Below are 19,322 nucleotides of genomic sequence, written 5' to 3'. Positions count from 1 at the left end.
GGAGTTCGAATCTGGTTATGGAGTTCCTCTTGAGGATGTTCTAGTCTTAGCATGAAAAAATATTTCGTGGAAGATGTGGACAGGACAGAATATTGACATTCCGACATTTGCATTTTTTAAAAAGAAAACCTAAAATGGATGAACTTGATTTAAAAAGTGATATGAACCCCTTTCTCTGAATTTTAACTGTACACAATCTAATCCTGGGTCATAATGACGTGTGCACAAACATTATCCTATGTAGAAAGATGCTTTTCCTGGCAGAAATTTAATCATTTGTATCTGGTCGATAGTTTTTTTCTACTTTTAGCAGTTCCTCTCACAGAGATGTATAACATCCCATGACCAAAAGTGGGTAAGAGCTGCTGTCTTTTTTATTGTGCTCTTTTGCATTATTTGAGACAAATCATGAGGGTGAGTTACTCTTAATTTGGGATTTAAGAAAACATAGAGAAGAAACCCAATTTCCTAAGTCCATTGAGTTCTTCAAGGAGGAAGGAGGTTGTTTCAGATTGCCTTATGCTTTTCCTTTTCTGTTCCAAAAAGGAGCATTAATGCAACTCACGTGGGTATATTAAGGGACATTTCCTTGATTTTGCAACAGCTTTGTTTATTGGATTCAATCATGGTATATATCTATTATTCCCAACAAAATTCCTGCATGTAGCTAAAAGTGCCTTGTGTGTCATAAGGGGGATTAACCAGTAGATTCAAGTGGGGTATGTTGTTTTGCACAGGTGGAAGGAAAACATTCTTCCTACTTTTCTGCTTTTGTTTAGTATCCTCCTCTCTGTTAGCAGTTCAAGGTGGTGGTATGACAACTCTAGCACTGTTGGATCCTCATGGGATGGACTGTAATGGGCAGGCTTTCTATTCATTAAACAGACATTTGAATCTTACGTGCTAGGCACTGTTATAGATAAGGCATGTTGAATCGTGAGGTAGGTCCCAGCTCTTGCCTTGTATACTTTTGAACTCAAAGTGGATAATTATAACAGAATCCTCTTTTTCTTTATGTAGAATCTGAGGTAGTTAACTCTTAACTGTTTTGCCATGAATTAACCACTTTGTGAAATGCTCTTTAAAACATTGAAATTGCTGTTCACGTTCTCAGTCTTATTTTTCACTTATCTTTGTCTTATGATTCAGTATGTATATACTGTTTTTCCCACAAAAATCCCAAGATCTCGACCTTTTTTTCTTGATAAATATAACAACTAAAGCAACTATCAGGAGCTGGATTTTATTCTTGCCGGGGAAAGCAAAGAGTTATATTAAAGGGGCAGCTCATACTTCTTTCACTCTGGTGCCTCCTTTTCCTACAGCTCGCAAACAGAGGGTTAGGGACCGAATATTTATTATATACCACCATCATCACCACCTCTCCCCATGACCCTCTTCCCTCACATTTAGCCGTATACTCATTCTACACTAGGCTAGCCTCTGATTCCCAAACATCTTCAACTCCGGTTCCTTGCCTTCTGTTTTCCCTTGTTCTAATTACTTGGAATCACCTCTCACCCCCATTTTCACCTTTTGCTATCCTATCTGTCCATAAAAGCCTTACTCAAATGTTCCTCCAGGAAGCCCGAGAGACCCCATTCCTGCCATCTCTCCAACCTTATCTACTGCTCTTCCTTTTCCTTCATTCTATTCTAACCATACTGACCTTCTTACTCTTCCTTAAACAAAATAAGCATCTTCCCACCTTTGGGCTTTTGTTCTTGATATTCCGTTTGCTTAGAATGTCTTTCCTCAGACAGCCACATGGCTTGCTTCCTTCTTTCCTTGCTTTTACACCCTCTCCATCTCCCCCCTCCCCCCATTTTATTTTTTCCTTTGCACTTATCACCATTTAGCATGATGTTTTACTTATTTATTTTTTTTATCTGTCCCAGTCCACTAACATACTACATAAGGGCAGGAGTTTATCTATTTCATTCACTGCTCTATGTCTGACAGAACCTAGAAATGTGTCTGTCACAGAGTAAGTGCTTTCTAAAAATGTGATGAATGAATATCAGTAATTCTACCAACTAGTTCTGTGGGCATAGGCTTTTGCATATGCTTTTGACATAACAACACTAAGTTAACATTTAATACTCTATATTCCTGTAATGCCTATTATGATAGCCTACATGTGTACTTTTATTACACATTTCAATTATTTGAGTTCTCTAGGAAAAATGTTTCTGGAAAACTATTTTATAGCATATCCATTTTCAACACTCTGATTCCTACAGAATTTTGTCATTCTATATTTACTCCTTAATATTCCTAAAAACATGTACCATTCAGCTGTAGTGCTGAAGTTTTTAAGCTCAGAGCAGTTAGAGTAATTTTACTATTATCACTGTGTTTCTGATGAGCTGAACACCCTACGTAGTTTTAGAAGTATTTCCAATCAATGATATAAACTAATAAAATAATTACAATGAAGAATAATGAAGGTAAATTAGTTGCTGTTCTAATCAGATATTATCCCTACATTTATTATGTTTGAGGTATCTTTTTAAGCAGGAGCTTTAAAAGGACTACAGCTTTGAGATTCTTTGTAAATTATTTTTATGTTCTTCAAAACCATAGATCCCTTCTGATGTTCCTGTCTTTCCTGAGAATCTCCTAGAGGAGAGAGATCAATCTTAAACTGGCTATTCTTTGGCAGAAAGAAGAATGTAAAGATTCATTTAGATAAATGGGGTAATCATTGGGGGTGAGAGCAAGAAGTGGTTGAACGGAAAGAAACACAAAAGAGAAGAAATTTGGTTGAAGATGAATGAAGGATGAAATTTCAACTGAGCAAATTTTGTTTGTAATTACTGTTAATTTTTAAATGTGTTAACAGGAAAAGGAAGTGTGGAGATTTAGTTTCTCTACTACCTTCTGTCTACAGTGATCTAGACAATTGTGATATCACAGTACAAGATATTTAGGTTGTCGTTATCCAAATATTTGTACCAGAATTGTTCCCAGCCTAGATTGTAGGGTTCTAAGAACCATTTTTACCTTTCAAGGGGTTCTAAATTTAGAGTGAACAATCCCATGTATTTTTTTTCCTAATCGGTTTTGCTTTTTGTAGTTGTTTATGCAAATGTAACACGTTTAGCTCCAGGAGGACAGGAACAAAGGTGTGTCTTGCTCATCACTGTATAATAGCAGACAGATAGATGCTCAAAAAAATATTTGTTGAATGACTGTAGTTGTAGAAAATTACTCAGGTAAATATTGTTAATGATTTAGTATAGTTTTTTTTCCTAAATGTTTTTAAATTAATATGTTTCTAAAAATGGCTTTTATAAAATTGGGATCATGGTGTATCTCTTTTTTTCTACTTGATTGGAACAACATTTAAATTAAATATTCTTCAAAAATATCATTTTAAAGGATCCATTGAACAAACCCCCCATTTAGTCATTCTAAGTTTCATATTTCTTGTTTTCGATTAAAATTTTTTTAATTATCAATAATCTTATAATTTGTGTAGAAAATTTTGCTATGCAATCTTATCAATTCTATGGATTCCTCTGGATGCCGATGAACTGGGTCCACTGCCCTTTCTTTCTCTCCCCCAAGGCCGAAGTCACAATTCTGGAATGGGTTCAGACATTTTGATGCATATTCCAAGATTCCATTATATAGAGACAGAGCTTGATACATCACAACTCTTCTATAAGCATTCATTTATTCAAGAAATATTTATTGATTGCCAACTGTTTGTTAGGATATGAGGATGCAAACAAGAGAAAATACACCATCAACAAGGAACATAATTTAGCCAAGAAAACAGACATGTAAACAATCATAATATGATAAGTGCCGTAGTAGAAGTGAAAGAAACGCCCAGCCGTGTCTTTATTGGGGATTGGGGAAGGGAGGAGAGGGGAGAGAACTATCATTTGAACCAGGGAAAATTAACAGAGGAGGAAGCATTAACTAGATTTTAGAAGAATGCAGGGCAATTTCCAGGTGGACAAGATGGGAAAGATATTCCGTGCTGTGGGAATAGTATGCAAACACCTGGTGACTTGAGAAATCATGTTTTGAGGGATATGCATCTGCATTCCAGATTCAGTGTTACCAAACCTGGCAGAGATTTCATAGATGGAGAACACAGCAATTTTCTGGCATAAAAGGACCAGATAATGGATAACATGTCATGTCAGAGAATTTGGACTTCTTCCTGTAAAATGAAGAAACACTTTAGGAGGAAATCTTTCATGATGTAGAGGAGGAATTAGACAATGTTCCTGGAAGTAAAAGTACCAAGTTACCTAATAATCCAGATGAAAATTTATGCAAGTCTAAATTTAGGCACTGGTACTGGAGATGAATCGAAGGGATGTATTTGAGTCATGTTTAGAAGATGATCAAAATTCTGTGGTGATTGAAGGTGGGAAAACAGGTTATCAGTGACATTTAGAATTTCTGGCTTGAGTGACTACATTGGTGCTATCAAAAGAATTAGGAAATACAAAAAGTATGAGGTCCGGATCTTATGTTTGGTTTTTGACATGTGGCATTGCATAAGTGGATATGTCTAATGGATCAACAGTTTCCAACCTTTTTGGCATCAGGGACCAGTGCTGCTATGAGAATCTGATGCCTGATGATCTGAGGTAGAGCTGAGGCGGTGATGCTAGTGCTGGGGAACGGCTGCAAATGCAGATGAAGCTTTGGTTGCTTGCCAGCATCTCCTGCTGTGTGGCCTGGTTCCTTAAAGGCCACAGACCAATACTGGTCTGCAGCCTGGGGATTGGGGACTGCTGTAATAGATGATAGCTCTGGCCTTGAGAGATCTGGTCTGGGGATACAGGTTTGGGAGTCATCATCACATTATGGGGTGGTACCTGTGAAGTATAGGTGAGGTCACCCAGGAGAGTTTGTAGGAGAGTCGAGGAAAGTCTGTAGTGTTAGAATAGCAGAAGAAAATAACATATTGAAGGCAGCTGAGAAGAAACAAAGAGGTCTGAGGAAGTTCTTTTCATAGAAATCAGAGGAGTTTCAGAAGTTCATCTTAAAATAAATAAGTAATTAAAAAAAGCCCATCTTTGTCATCTGTATCCATTCTTACTGCCTTCCACTCTCACTGCAGTGAGGAAAATGTATTGATATTCCAAAAAAAAAATAAATCTGAGGTTTCATGTTATTCCCCTTTTAGTCTCTTTGTCCATGAAATAAAATCTTAGGATAATATGCCTTTTAAGCCCCTGAAACTAGCCATATTGAACTTCTTTCAGTTCTTTATATGCACTCTCTTCTCTGTCTTTCAGGTTTTTTGCAGGTACTATTTCCTTTTCCTGGAACACTCTTCCTCTTCTCTTTCATTTGTTTCTCTTCTATTTTTTGGCTTCCTTTTTAAACACCACATTTTTAGGGAGGCCTGTTCTGTCCCTTAGATAAGGTCCTATGTATCTGTTGTATGATTTTTACCATAATACTCATCATTCATCACTCATCGTTGTTGCTGTCAGTCTTCTCCTCTACTCAGAGTGCATGAGAACCAGGGACCTTGTGCTTACCACTGAATCAGGTAGCCTGCATAATGCCTAGTGCATAGTATGTGTTCAATAAACATGTTTTGAAGGAGTGATCATCATAGTGGTCATGTAAGTAAAAAGTTGAAGTGGTTTATCAAGAGCAAAAGAGTCGAGGTGTGATTGGTAAATAAGGAAGTAGAGGGAATGTAGATCACTCCTTGAAGCACCTAGGCTGTGAAGAGAAAAAATGATACAAATGTTTCTGGTTTTTTCCTTTCATTGAAACTGATTACAACTTTCAGTTATTAATCTTTAAATTTGTCTTATCACCCAAGTGGCCAGGAGTGTTGCTGAGTTTAGAGAAGAAAATCAGAAAAAGAATTTAGGAAGAACTGAGAATTTAGAAAGGAGATTAAAGGCAGAAAGTTCAGATGGGATTTTTAGGAACCAAGATAGGGGATAAATTTAAAAATTCATTTCTTCCTTTTCTTCTCTGATGTGAAGCCTCCAATGAATGATTTCCAGCCCCAGTAGTTCCCATCTGAGTATAGTTAGGATGAGGCATTGTGATGAATGGGGAACTGGGATGGAGCAGGGGGCGACAGGGTGAAAAAGAATATTTAACATTCAACCAGTATTTATAGGACTCTTATGTGCTAGACACTGTTCTAGGGCCCTGGGATACATCAGCGAACAAAGTAGAGAAAGATTTTGTTGTCATGAATCTTACATTCTAGTGGGGGGAGAGAGATAATAAGCAATAAGTTATATGCTATATTAGGAGGTGATCAAGATGTGGAAAGAAGAAAAAGTTGAACAGGTTAAGGGTGATCAGGTTGGCAGGGTGGGATAGGGGAAACAGGTTAGGAAATTATAAAAGGGATGGTCAGGGTAGTCCTCATTGAGAAGGTCAAAGTTGAGCAAAGGCTTGAGGAAAGTGAGGGAGTTAGTCAAGTGGATATGTGGGTAATCGGAGGAAGTCTTAAATATCTATTTTACCGAATCACTTGAAACCTATATCTATAGCTAACTTGTAAGCTTAGGGTCAGGATTTAGAACTAAGACACAATGATTGTCATCATCACATTTCATTGGCCGGTGCATGAATACAGGTCATTGATATTTTAATTAAATTAAGGTCGGCAGCTTGGTGTAGGTTACCCTTGCCTGTGTCATTTTTTTTAAAAGCATGATTTTGTAAACAAAGGATATGTAGCTGCTTCTACTATGTTAATAAAAATAAAGTCTGTCAACGTACCTAATGGCCCCAGATCTGAAGATGATAGAGAATGGATGTATATGCTACTTGTTATTTCTCTGACATTTGATCTCAAAACATCATCCACATTTTTTTTTTCAGTAACATAGTTTAATAGTTTAACTGTGAATATGTTATCATTTCTGTGTCCTGATAGTCTGACATGAGAGACTGTTGGGTCTTCCTATTAGGGTGAGAGAGAATTAATAACTTGGAAAAATAGGTTAACAGCAGAAAATAAGGACTGTGCTTCAAAAATTTTATATGGAGTTACTTTTTTAAATTAAGCTAGTGGATATCTTATCAAAAGTTATTTGATTAGATGTTATGTTAAATATTGTATAAGGTTACAGTGAAAATAAAACCTCTTACTAGGATGAATTGTTATTATAGATATTTACTATTTCATAAATCATCTGGTTAAACTCTTATTTAGTATTTTTCTTACTGTGCAGAAGTAAGCTTTTTTTTGGGACAGCCTAGAAAAAGAACATGGTTCTGAAGGTGGATGAGAAGCTCTGTATCATGGCTGGAAGCAAATTATTTAAAAACTTCTTTTTACTTTCATAGAAATATTGTAAAAACTATAAAAGAAGTCTTTAAAATATTTAAACTTGGTGAAGATAGACATAAAACAGTGCCATCATTGGCACAGGTACATAAATTCTAGTTCTCACATTGACTTATGGATGCAGCCTCGGCCTTAGGTTTATAATACATCTAGTATTCTAGCTATTTTTATTTACATAAGCTTAGCATTTTCACTTTAACCATCATTTACGATGGTTTCGATGGAGACAAATGGGTTAGAATGCAGATTGACATAAATTTCTTATTCTAGTTTTGCTTTCAAAATTTATAAAAGTACCACTTCTGAACCTTAAATTGTGGTTTAAAGATCAAATCTACAGGAAGAGAAACATGATTCTTATTATAACAAATGATACTTGTGGTTTCAGCGCTTTCTTGTCAATTTGAGAACTTAGTCCAAGATCAGATAAATTGGAGGAGGCACTTTCACTTGGCAGTTTTGGATTATTTGAGTATTTGTACATGTTTGAGTGTTATTAGAAGACTATTGTGTTCCAGTTATATGAAGTACTATTTAAATTAGAAAGAGTAGATAACTCTCTGAAAAGGGCAAGATGAATTTAGGTCTAATATAACTCTATTTCTGTAACATATCATAATTTCCCACTGAGATTTTGAGATGAGGTGGGAAACCAGGCTGATGGCCTGGTCTGTCCTTGAGGTGTTTGAGTTTATGAGTCATACTGGCCCCACCTTCCAACATTTTTATAAAAATGAAATAGGATTGAAATGACTAAGGGTGACTAACGTTTATTTAGCTCTTTCATAATCAGTATGTTATTTGTTTCTCACAATAATCCTATGAGGTAGATAGGACAGATAAATTATCATCTCTAGTTTACCCAAGAAGAAACTTACTATTTGCCTTAGATCTCACTGTTAATAGCTGGCACTATGAGGACTTGAATCCAGACCTTCTGACTCTGTAATCTGTTCTTTCCACTATAACAAGCTGCCTTAGGACTGCATCCTTGAATTCATTGCCGTACACCTAGCCCTAAACACATTGCCTGGAACATAATAAGCTCTATACACATTGTGGTCAGATGATCAGATGAGACTTGGCAGCCTCATGCCTCTGCTGAGAGGTGGGAGATTTTTTTGGACCAATTTGAATATACATATAAGGTTCAGGTCTCAGCACCAATTTTTAGAGGCACTTTTTTCTAGTTATCCTCCTGGTTATTACTCTTAACTTCGTGTTTTCCAAATCTGAGCCCAGGCTTGATTTGCCTTTACTATAGAGATGACTTAGCTCATAGCCACCCTACATTATAATTAACTTAAAAGAGAAACTCCTTTTTCTTGGTTGTTGGACACCCTTCCTGCTGTGCCTTCTGTTGCTCTCATTTTGTTAGAACTTTAGACTTAAGGTTACTGGTACCTAGATTAACTGAGTCCCATAAACTAGATTCTGTGATGCTATTATAAATTAAAGTAAACAAAATGCTAGTTATTTCAAGCAGATAGAATAGCCTGCCTTCTGTAACATTTGCTAATTTCTTCAGTTTGCCTGGCCTAATTTAAGGTAAAACGGCTGCCTGAGGAGGATGTGACTTTCACCTTTGTCCTGTGACCAGTATGTTACTTCTCACACACATGCACCCCGTTTTTTAGGTGCTCTTTGTCTTCTTCCCCCTCTTTTATAACCATTCATCTTACCCATATTGGGAGGAGCCAATGTGAGCATGACTTAATATATTTTAGTAGACATAACTTTCAATAAATTACTTATAACGTTTTGCATTTTAAGGTTTTTAGCTCTCATCCTAATTGTAATAGACTGTGGAGACGCTTGGGTTTCTTACCATTCCCCCTAGCCACCCCCTCAATCCCCAGGAATAATTTCCTGTTACTCTTTCTGTAGTATCATAGATTGATGGGGAGGATTTGCCTTCCTGTTTTGCCTCTCTTTTCCTTGCCTCGGCATAGATAGACTTCTTTTCTACCTTTTATCTTTAAAATATGTTTTAAGTAATATGTGTTCATTTCAAAAAAATTTGATATAGGAATAAATAAACAATTACTTGTATTTCTTTTACCAAAATATAAGCATTGTTGCATATATCTTTCTAGACTTTTAAAAACTATATATTAAGGACATAGACATAACTCATAATGTATATTATAGATAAGTATATATAATCATTACATATAATATGTATTCTATAGTATATATATTTGATAATGTACTTTTTTGTTTAGCAACATATCACAAATCACTTTTCATGTCAGTAAATATATACATGTAATATTCGTGTATTATTTCCTTGTATTGTATGATTTTTAATCCTTATTGTTGAACAGATTGTTTCCAGTATTTCCCTGTTATAAGCAAAGATGTGATCAGTATCCTTGAACAGATTACTTTCTCATATCCTTAATTATTTAAGTAAATTTCTAGAATTAGATTTTCTAAGTTATTTTAACCCACTATTGGTGGGTTCAATTTTTGGGGAAAATAACTGGTCAAAATTCACTAAAACCTTAAGTCAGACTCTTTCCTTCACCATTAAGATCTCCAGATAATTAATTCAATTTAAGTAATCCTCTGGAAGGAACTCGTTTTTCAATAAAAATTAATCTGTTAGGAAGGGGTTAGAAAAACTCTTTTCAGAAAGAATAAGTTTTATAACAGACTAAGGTTTTAGTGTGTCCTGAGCTATGTGTCACATGGTCAGATTTGGGGTCACCCTAACAGGAAGGCTTCAGGCCCTGGATACGTCTGCCTGGTGGTGGGACAGCCTCCTGCCGTGGAAGAGGGAGCGCCTCTGCAGACCTGTGTAACTGAAAGACAGCTGGGAAATAACTTGCTCCACAGAGGACCTCCCACACATGCATTTATCCCTCACCCTAGTCTTGACAAATGGTCTTTTAACTTATTTAACTAATAAGGACATACCGTATTTAGAAGCAGTTTATTTTTAAAACTTTCCTGTAATGATCTAAAATCTGTCCTATTGAAACTCAAACAGGGTATATTCATCTTTGCAATTCTTTGCTGTCACTCTACCAATACTGTGCTCATACCTTAAGTATCTGGTGCATAAAAAGTACTCAATGAATAAATGTTAAAATTATGAATGACTAATCTTTACTTTAAATTTTTCATGTGAAAGGGGTGCCATAAGTGGCTCCCCCTTATCATATTTTGTTCACATAAATTTGATAATCGTATGGGAAGTGATTTCCCTGAAATTTATATAACAACTTATATGGTATATAATATATGTAGTGTTTATAAACTTCCTTTTCACCAACAGTATTTTCAATAGAAGTAAAATGAAGCACTTTAATTTTCTCTTGTCAGAGAATAAAGTATTGCATTCAGTTTTGAGCATAACACTTACAACATTTATTTTTAAATTTTAAAAAATAACTTTATAGAAATTTAAAAAGTGAAAAGCCACCTGTAATGTCATGAATCTAATATTTTAACTACTATCATTTTTGTTGGACTTCAAACTTTGAGCACATAGTCAAAGTAAATAGCAACTACAGTGGTGGGAAGGGACTGGAATCTCTATGTGGCATGTTGAAGAAAGTAGCATGTTTCATCCATAGCTAGAAGGGAGCTTTTATATTTTCTCTGAGCAGGATTAAAATTAGAACCTAGGCCCTCTGGCTGCCATAAGAACTTAGTAAGTACTTATTGAGTAAATTAATGAATTTAGGTATCTGAAATTTTATCACAGGAGGAGGAGGAGTATACTAAATCAATATTATCTCACAACTAAAACTGGGACTACTAAGGAGAAAGTAGATTTTGCATATCATAAAAAAAGGCTTTATACAACTAAAGTTATCTTTAAAATGAATGTATTAAGTTGACCAAATGATCTCTATAGACTAAGTAGAAGAGAATTGCTTTTTAGAAAGAAGATTGAATTAGATGATCTCTAAGTTTCTCCAAACTGGAATTCTAATAGAAGACTGTCATGGGAATAGTTTTAGTTTAGTTCTGTCTATTTTCTCTATTCTTTAAATATGAGTAATTTTTTAAGATTTTGTTCTTGACTCTTATGACTCTACATACTCTCTTAAGTAATCTCATCTACCTGCCTGGATTCAATAATGTTGATGATGCCCAAATATATATCCAATCTAGATTAACTGTTGAGCTTCAGGAGCTGTCTATTAAGTGGTTTATAGGATATCACCAGTTAGTTTTTCATAGGAACCTAAAATTTAAATATGTCTAAATCTGAGTCCCTTTTCTATGCCCCTTCATTGTCCTCCCCCTTCCCATAAAATGTGTCCATCTTCCTGTGATTGTCATCTTAGTGAGTGAGATCACACTTTATACTCAGTTGTACAATTCAAAAACTAAGGTTATCCTCGATTTGCTATTTCTTTGCATTTCACATTAAGTAGTTTACCAATTTCTAACGGAGACAAGCTTGGACTAGAGTATAACAGAAGAGGCAGAGTGAAGTGAATGGATTTGTTTTTTTTTAAGTCATCAGGATTTGCTGATCATATATCAAATGTGAAGAATGTGAAGGAAAGAAATGGAGAATGACCTTGGGTTTTGAATTTAAGCAACTGGACAAATGCTGTAAATTTTATTTAAATTGGGAACATGTAAGGATGAATGGATTTGTGGAACAGGGGATAGACCAAGCATTCTATGTTAAGGTTGAGATGCTTATCACGTTTCCATGGATTTAGGAGTCTGAAGCTTAGTGAAGAGAGGTTTGTCCTAGAGGTGGTTGTTAAGGGAGAATGTTAGATGAAGAAAAGGTGAAATTCTATCATCAGTCAAGATAGGTAAAAGAGGAGGGAGTAACAAAGAGACTGAGGCATTATCGAGGGGTTGAAGACAGGAGTAAAATAGCCCTTATCTTATGAAGAGTGGAAAATCAAACCTACTGGAGAAGCTTAGTTTGAGATTTTTGTTGATTGGAAAATAAGACCAGTTAGCATGATTTTGTAATTTTTTTCCCATTTGATACCAGTATGGAATTGGTGCATAATTGGGTTTAATCAGATTAGGATTTTGCCAGGCTAATATCATAGAGGGAAAAAGAGATAAGGAAGTTAAGGATGTTTGCAAAAGGGTGATTATAAATTGAGTGATGGACCATGGAATGCCAATAGTTAAAAGGATGTGAGGAATTGAGAGGTAATTGGTAGTCATAGGGGAATGCATTGGGTAGCTGAAGAATTGGTGGAATGGAAGGACTAGAGTAAGTGAGATTGGAGGTTATGATCAGGAAGTACAGTGTTTGAAATGAAAATTTAGTTAGGTTAAGGAATGAGAAGTCAGAGAGGAGATCTAGATGTTGAAGTCTCTAAGAATAATAAGAGAGAAGTGGAGAGGAAGACGGTGAGCCAGGGGCCATAAAGTCTTACATGAACAAGGATGGGTAACCAAAGAGTTAGTAGGTGATAGCTACTAGAGGGTGGTGGGTGATAGTCTGTGCTGAGGTTCACAAGATCTCACCATCCCCTCCTTACACTCTTATGTTCCCTAATACAAGATAATGTTACTTTAAAATATTTTCTTCTTTTTACTTTGTATGGAATTCTGCCATTATCCCTTACGCCATACTCGTCCCAAGAAATCTCATCAAGTCTCAGCTTAGATTTACTTCTTCCTGGAAACTTCTCCAGTCAACCTTTACTAGACTCAGAACCCTGCTCAGTTGTCTTGTATCATCTTTGAGAACATTTCTCACACTGTATTGTATTTACTGTTCAGTTCTCTGTCTCTCCAACTGATAAAAGCTCTCCAAAGACAAGGACTGTTTTGTTTCATTACATCCTCAGTATCAACAACAATGCCTGGCACATAGTAAGTATTTGGTATTATTTGTTGAATGAATGAACAAATGTTCCATACAGAAGTCAGGTATAGAGGTTTTACAGCCTATAACATAATTGAGTGGTCACTTCTTTTATGGACAAACCAGCTACTTTGCATTCCTACTGACCTTACAGGTGCTATGTTGCCACGTTTATATTGAAGTTCATAGTCTTTAATCTTGGATGCATAATTCTGACTCAGAGGAGCAATCACTGGCCACCAGAGATTGTTTGTTAAATATTGAAACGTCTGGATTGCTTTTGGAGGAAGGGGGCATATTTAAAGTTGATGCCCCCAGTTGGCTTCATGGAAAAGTTTTGTGACACTAGAAAGAAGTTAAAGGGGGATAGGATGAAGGGCCTAATGTGAAGAACAGAAAAGTGGTATATAAGAGCTGACCTCATTTATCTTCGTGGTGCCCATCTTGGTTGCCATAGTTTTCAAAAGACTGTCATTACTTGCCAGTTTCATTTTTTACCCTAATTTAACAAAATTATCTTGTAACTTCACGGCTATTGAGATGTATTGTACATTAAGTCATATCTTCTTATTCTTTGTTGAAAATGTGTAGGTGAAATGTATAGACATAAAACCTTTCCTTTAATTGTCACATTAAAAATTTCACAGTATGTGGGAAAGTTCATGGCTAATAAAACTGGCAACTAGATAATATTGTTAAAATAGAAAATGGCTTAGTTAGAAAGATAAACATCTTTAACTTTTTTTCTTGGTGCAAGTGGAAATCTAAGGGTAACTTTTTACTATGAATTTAAAAATCCAAGATAGGAGAGCTTGAGTCAGAATACTTCTCCAGTAGTAAATTGACTTGGAAGTATTACGAGATTAAAGGGAAATGCATTGGCAATGAGAATAGAAACTTAATTTAACTGAAAAGACTTTTTATGGATTTTATGGTGACATGGACCACATTTATTATTAGTTTATTTTTCCACTCAGTAACTTCAATTCCTGATGAATATGAGTTAAATAAGAGATTTACTATAGTAAAATATTTTGTTAGATTTTGAGTGTTTAGTATACTCTTAAGTCCAAATATTAGTGTATACCAATAACCTACTAAAATAAATAGGAATCAGAAATATATTTAGATCCTTTTTGTAGAAGTGCTGTGGTACTTCTACTAGTTCCTTCTGTAAGCATATAATGCGGATTCTTCAAATTCTTGCGCGTTACAGTTAAAAATAAAAATTTGAGAATATCATAGTTATCTTGTTGCAGGGAAATGTTGAGTTTCAAAAACCAATATTACATATGACTGCTTTGGATTTTAGTTGAAATTGTATAGTTAAATTTCTGAAAGATTTCTCTTCAGTAAATTGGATCTGTGAAGTCTCTGTTTAGAAGATCTTTTTTTTTCTGAAAGCCTCTTTTCCTTTCATTATAAAAGAGCCTGGTACTGGTTTCTGTTTTTAAAATCCAGCTGGAAAATTACAGAATATGAACATTTGCCCATCAGTTCTTCATTTGGAGAGAACAGAACTATGTCTTCAAAATGGAGACTGACAGTTAAGTATTTTTCCTATCAATGGGAGTTACAGCTTATAGTATTTTCTTTGCTTTTTACTTAACTACATTTAATATATTTTGACCTATGCACTGTGTAGCTGAATTTTAAAACACAAAATATTCTGTGATTGTTGTTCAGATCCTCTAATTATTTGTTTCTTTCTGAACCCCTCAGAATCTCTAAAAAAAAATCAAGTTGTCCTTGGTTCCTGCATTTCCCGTTGGCTCTATTAAATTGAAACAGAACATATGTGTATTGATTCTAATTACAAATGCGTCTGAAAGTATACACTTAAAATAATTGTGTATATATATTCTATTAAAATAATAGGTAATTTTTAGTACAGTATTAGATTTACAAAATAATTTAGCAAATAAAACATAGAGTGAACAAAATAATTCAGCAAATAATACATAGAGTGAACATCCACACCCCTGTACACAGTTTCCCCTTTTATTAACATCTTGCATTAGTGTGGTACATTTATTACAATTGAACCAATATTGACATATTATTATTATAGTCCAGTTTACATTAACGTTCACTCTTTGTATTGTACAGTTCTGTAGGTTTTGACATACATAATGACTCGTACCCACCATATTAAAGTTTCATTTCATCACCCTAGAAATTCCCTGTGCTTCACCTATTCATCATTCTCTGCTCAAACCTCTGGCATTGTTCTTTTTGCTCTCTCTATAGTTTTGCCTTTTCCAGAACATCATGTAATTGGAATCATAGTATGTAGCCTTTTCAAACTGGCTTTTTTCACTTAACAATATGCATTTGGAGTTCCTATATATCTTTCATGGCATGATAGCTCATTTCTTTTTATCACTGAATAATATTTCACTGTATGTATATACCACAGTTTATCTGTTTACCTATTGAAGAACATCTTGATTGCTCCAATTTTGGAAAATTATGAATAAAGCCTGCTATAAACATTCTTGTGTAGGTTTTTGTGTAGACATCAGTTTTTAACTTAATGGGGTAAATGCCTGGAAGTGGGAAATTGCTGTATTATATGGTAAGACTATTTAGCTTTGTAAGAAACTGTCAAACTATCAGTATATGTGTGATTAAGAATCAAACTAAATGTCCGGAAGGATATACTTTAATACTGTTAACAAGAGTTACCTCAGGAAGATGAGATTAGGAGGGAGGGAGACTGTCATCTTTTACTTATATTATTTGAATTTTTAAAAACAAAATATTTTGTAATTTTTTACGAGTAAATTTTTTCTCAGATGCTTTAAATTTATAGTAATAAGAATTGAAAATGAATCACCATAAATGAAAATTAATAGACCATTTAAAACAGTATATTGTGAGTTTCATAGCAGTTCTGAGTTGTAGAGGATTTTATTTATTTATTTTTTAAGTAGAGAGAGAAATAACCTTCCTATAATCATCATCCAATCATGCCCAGAGCTAAGAAGAGAACATACTTAATCTAGCCTTGGGATATTAGGCAAGACTTCTTGGAGGAGGTGATACCTAAATTGCATTCTAAAGGATGGTCTAAATTAACTAGGCTAAGGGGGCAAGGAGGAGGGCACGGGAAGGAAAAGGTATCAGAATGAGGACAGTTTTCAAACTAGAGACCAAGTCATTTGCTCCTGATTAATCTGACTGAAACTGGAATTGTTCCAAACTCTCAGAGAAGCATATTAGATCTTTACATGTTGTTGGCCCTTGTTAGATAATCTATAATTGGGAAGTATAGACTCATATGTTCTGTTTTCCAGTGACTAGCGGAGTGCATTGTCCTAATGCCTGTTTTGCTTGGAATTAGTGAATACCCAGAAGATACTTTGTTGATGGAGATGTGTCAACATCTTTCTCTTTCACATGAGTTAAACATTACACTCCTTACCTGAATTTTAGAACCTTGAGTAGTTCAACTGTCACCGTTTGTGAGTGTACATACGTGTTACTTTATTGTGCCATCTGTGTCTCTTATACTTAAATCTTTCTTCTCAATGTGTAATTTCCTCACTGTGTCCACAAATGTTTTTCTGTTTTCAAGGATTCCAGTGAATTTTTTTAAAATATCACTTAGGGGAATGGCAAAACCAGGAAATGTACCAACATTTAGGGGTAGAAGTGGCTATGTTCAACTCTGACATTATTTCTTTAAGACTTTAAATGTGTAAGAGTTCACATTCTGTTACATTGAAATCATCATAGAAAATAACTGTTAGTTTAATGTAAAAGGTGCTTAGTACATTACTTCGTAAGTTATTTTTCAACAGAAGTAACTCCTGAGATCTGTTAAATATTATGCATTAATACTTTAGTACCTGTTGCATTTTTTTTTTAAACTTTATTTACAAAAACTAGCAATGGAGGAGTATAGGAGATGGGTTCAAGAGATATTTAACAGGTGGAATAACAGAATTTGCAGACTGGTTGCTTATGGACTTGAATAAGTCCTCAGCTAGTTCATGTCCACATGAGCCTGTTGCATTTAAAAGAAAAAGAGAATTCTAATATGAAAGATCCAGTGAAACCTTGACTTTAGAATTCTATTCTTGGATTCCGAGACTCTTGCCCCTGTCAGCAGAATGGCCTTGGCAGGCCAGTCACTTCACTAAACTAAGACTATATGGTTTTAAATAAATAGAATTAAGTAATGAATATGAAAGTTCCTTCAAACTATAAAGCTTTACAAATATAATTGCCATCACTGTTACAGAATTTGTCTTCTAACACATATCTTATTACCCACCGAACAAGATCCCCAGGAGGTCAATTACTTTTTCTGTAACTTCTAGCTATGTTTTCTGTATGTCAGTCTCACTGGTTTTTGAAGTACTGAGCAGTAGACAGCCTAACTCTATATACACATAGCTTTTTAAACTCAAGAGAGGTCGAAATGCTGAAAGATTTTAGCAATTGGGACAAGACCTGAAGCTAACAGTTCTTTTGTCCAAGGTCAAGAAAGAGGAGAGGGTAGGAATGGTGTGAAACTTTTGGCTGGCTGTTCTCATTTCTCTAAATATGTTAGTGATTGGGGGAGGGGTATCTGTCGGTGGGAGGAATTAAAATGTCTGTTCTCTCTTCCTGAGACCTCTCCTTTCCCTTTTTACCAGAACAGATGAGGAAAATGTGAACTTCGCATGTGACCTTTGCTGTAGAACAGTCCTTTTTTTCCTTCTTCCTGTTTGTGACTTTACCTCTGTATTTTTCTCCTCCATTCTATTCTTTTTCTCACTCTCTGTATGTATCCCATCTGAGATTGTCTTCCTACATTCTTTGTCATTCTTCTTTTTATTCCGTTCCCTTTTTCTTTTCTTGTTTCCTATGGTAACATGATTTATTTAATCCAGCAAACTAGTATAACCATACTTTTCAGTTTTATCGTGTACTCCTGCCAAGTATTAAAGTTCACATTCAAATCTAATTTAGTTAGTGGTAGATGTTGTAAACTATTAAATTGTGTTTCTACATATGGGGTGCCCTGGGTACAGTGAAAATGAGTGCTCATATCAACAATGACAGTATAATAATGGTACAGTGCTTTTAGGCTCTTTAGACAGTATATGTTTGTTGATGGCCTTCAATGTTCATATTCATACCTGTTACCTAGTAATTTCATACTTTACAAACCACTTAAAAGAAATCTTAAATAATGAAAAAACTATAACTACCCCCTCCCTTATGCACACCCATGGGATAGCTTGACATATACCCATAGCGACAGAAGAAGAATGGGGGACATGACTGTCAGTTCTTTGCCTCTGCCAAGCCCTGGCTTTGACAGTTTTGGAGAGAGAGAAGGGGACTTAGGGGTTAGCATGGAAGTAAGAGACGGGAGGGGTGGCAGGGAAGGCATGGACTTCAGATAGCAGGAGCAGGAAGGCCTGGAGCAGAGACCCTGGATTTCCAGCTCTGACAGGCAACTTCTGGGAAAGAGATGGGCCTAGCAGTAAGGGAGGATGACTATAAGGTCTATTACATAGTCATTTAAAATTATGTATAGCATGGAAAAACATAACTTTAAAAACAATAAAAATTTGTATCTATAATGGTACATGTCAGATTTAGATTTAATATCCAGGTTGGCGAGAGTATAAATTCACATAATTTATTTTAGAGCAATATGACAATATATCCATTTTAAATACACATACCTTTTGACCTAACAATTTTTCTTGTAGATTGCCTTACTGATAAACTGATTGAGCTAAAATATTTGCAATGGTAATCAATGCCACACTAATTATACTAAGTCTGCCCATAATATTTTGTTAAGTGGCAAATAGTTTTTCTTTTAGGAATTTATCTGAAGAAAATAATTCAGGCTGTAGATAGATAAAAAGCTAAGATATATTTATCCCTGTGTTTATAGTTACAAAATATTAAAATCCTGAATGTCCAACAATAGCAGATTAATTAAATAAATTATATATTCCATCATTGGAAAATTAAATGACTTCGTAAATCATGTAGAAAACCGATGGCATCATTCTCTTCTACGACGCATACACACACACTTCGTGTACACATGGGCGCGTACATGCCCAGAGAGGCCAGAAAAGGAAACACACATACTAAATGTTAACTCTTTTCTTCTGGGTAATAAGATAGAGATGGTTTGGTTTTTTATTTCCCTTTAATAACCTATGACTATATTTATAAAGTATATAAAAA

The 19,322-nt window shown here is 35.1% G+C and overlaps 1 protein-coding gene across 2 annotated transcripts in view; it reads left to right on the top strand.

Moving 5' to 3' along the window:
- Nucleotides 1-19,322, top strand: part of MAP4K5 (mitogen-activated protein kinase kinase kinase kinase 5) — a 90,991-nt gene that overhangs the window by 904 nt on the left and 70,765 nt on the right. The gene's annotated exons all lie outside the window — the stretch shown is intronic.

Source organism: Rousettus aegyptiacus, unplaced genomic scaffold (genome assembly GCF_014176215.1).
Source record: "Rousettus aegyptiacus isolate mRouAeg1 unplaced genomic scaffold, mRouAeg1.p scaffold_m13_p_3, whole genome shotgun sequence".
Lineage (NCBI taxonomy): Eukaryota > Metazoa > Chordata > Mammalia > Chiroptera > Pteropodidae > Rousettus > Rousettus aegyptiacus.
Note: the sequence above shows the minus strand (reverse complement) of the source record. Positions and strands in the feature narration are given on the sequence as shown.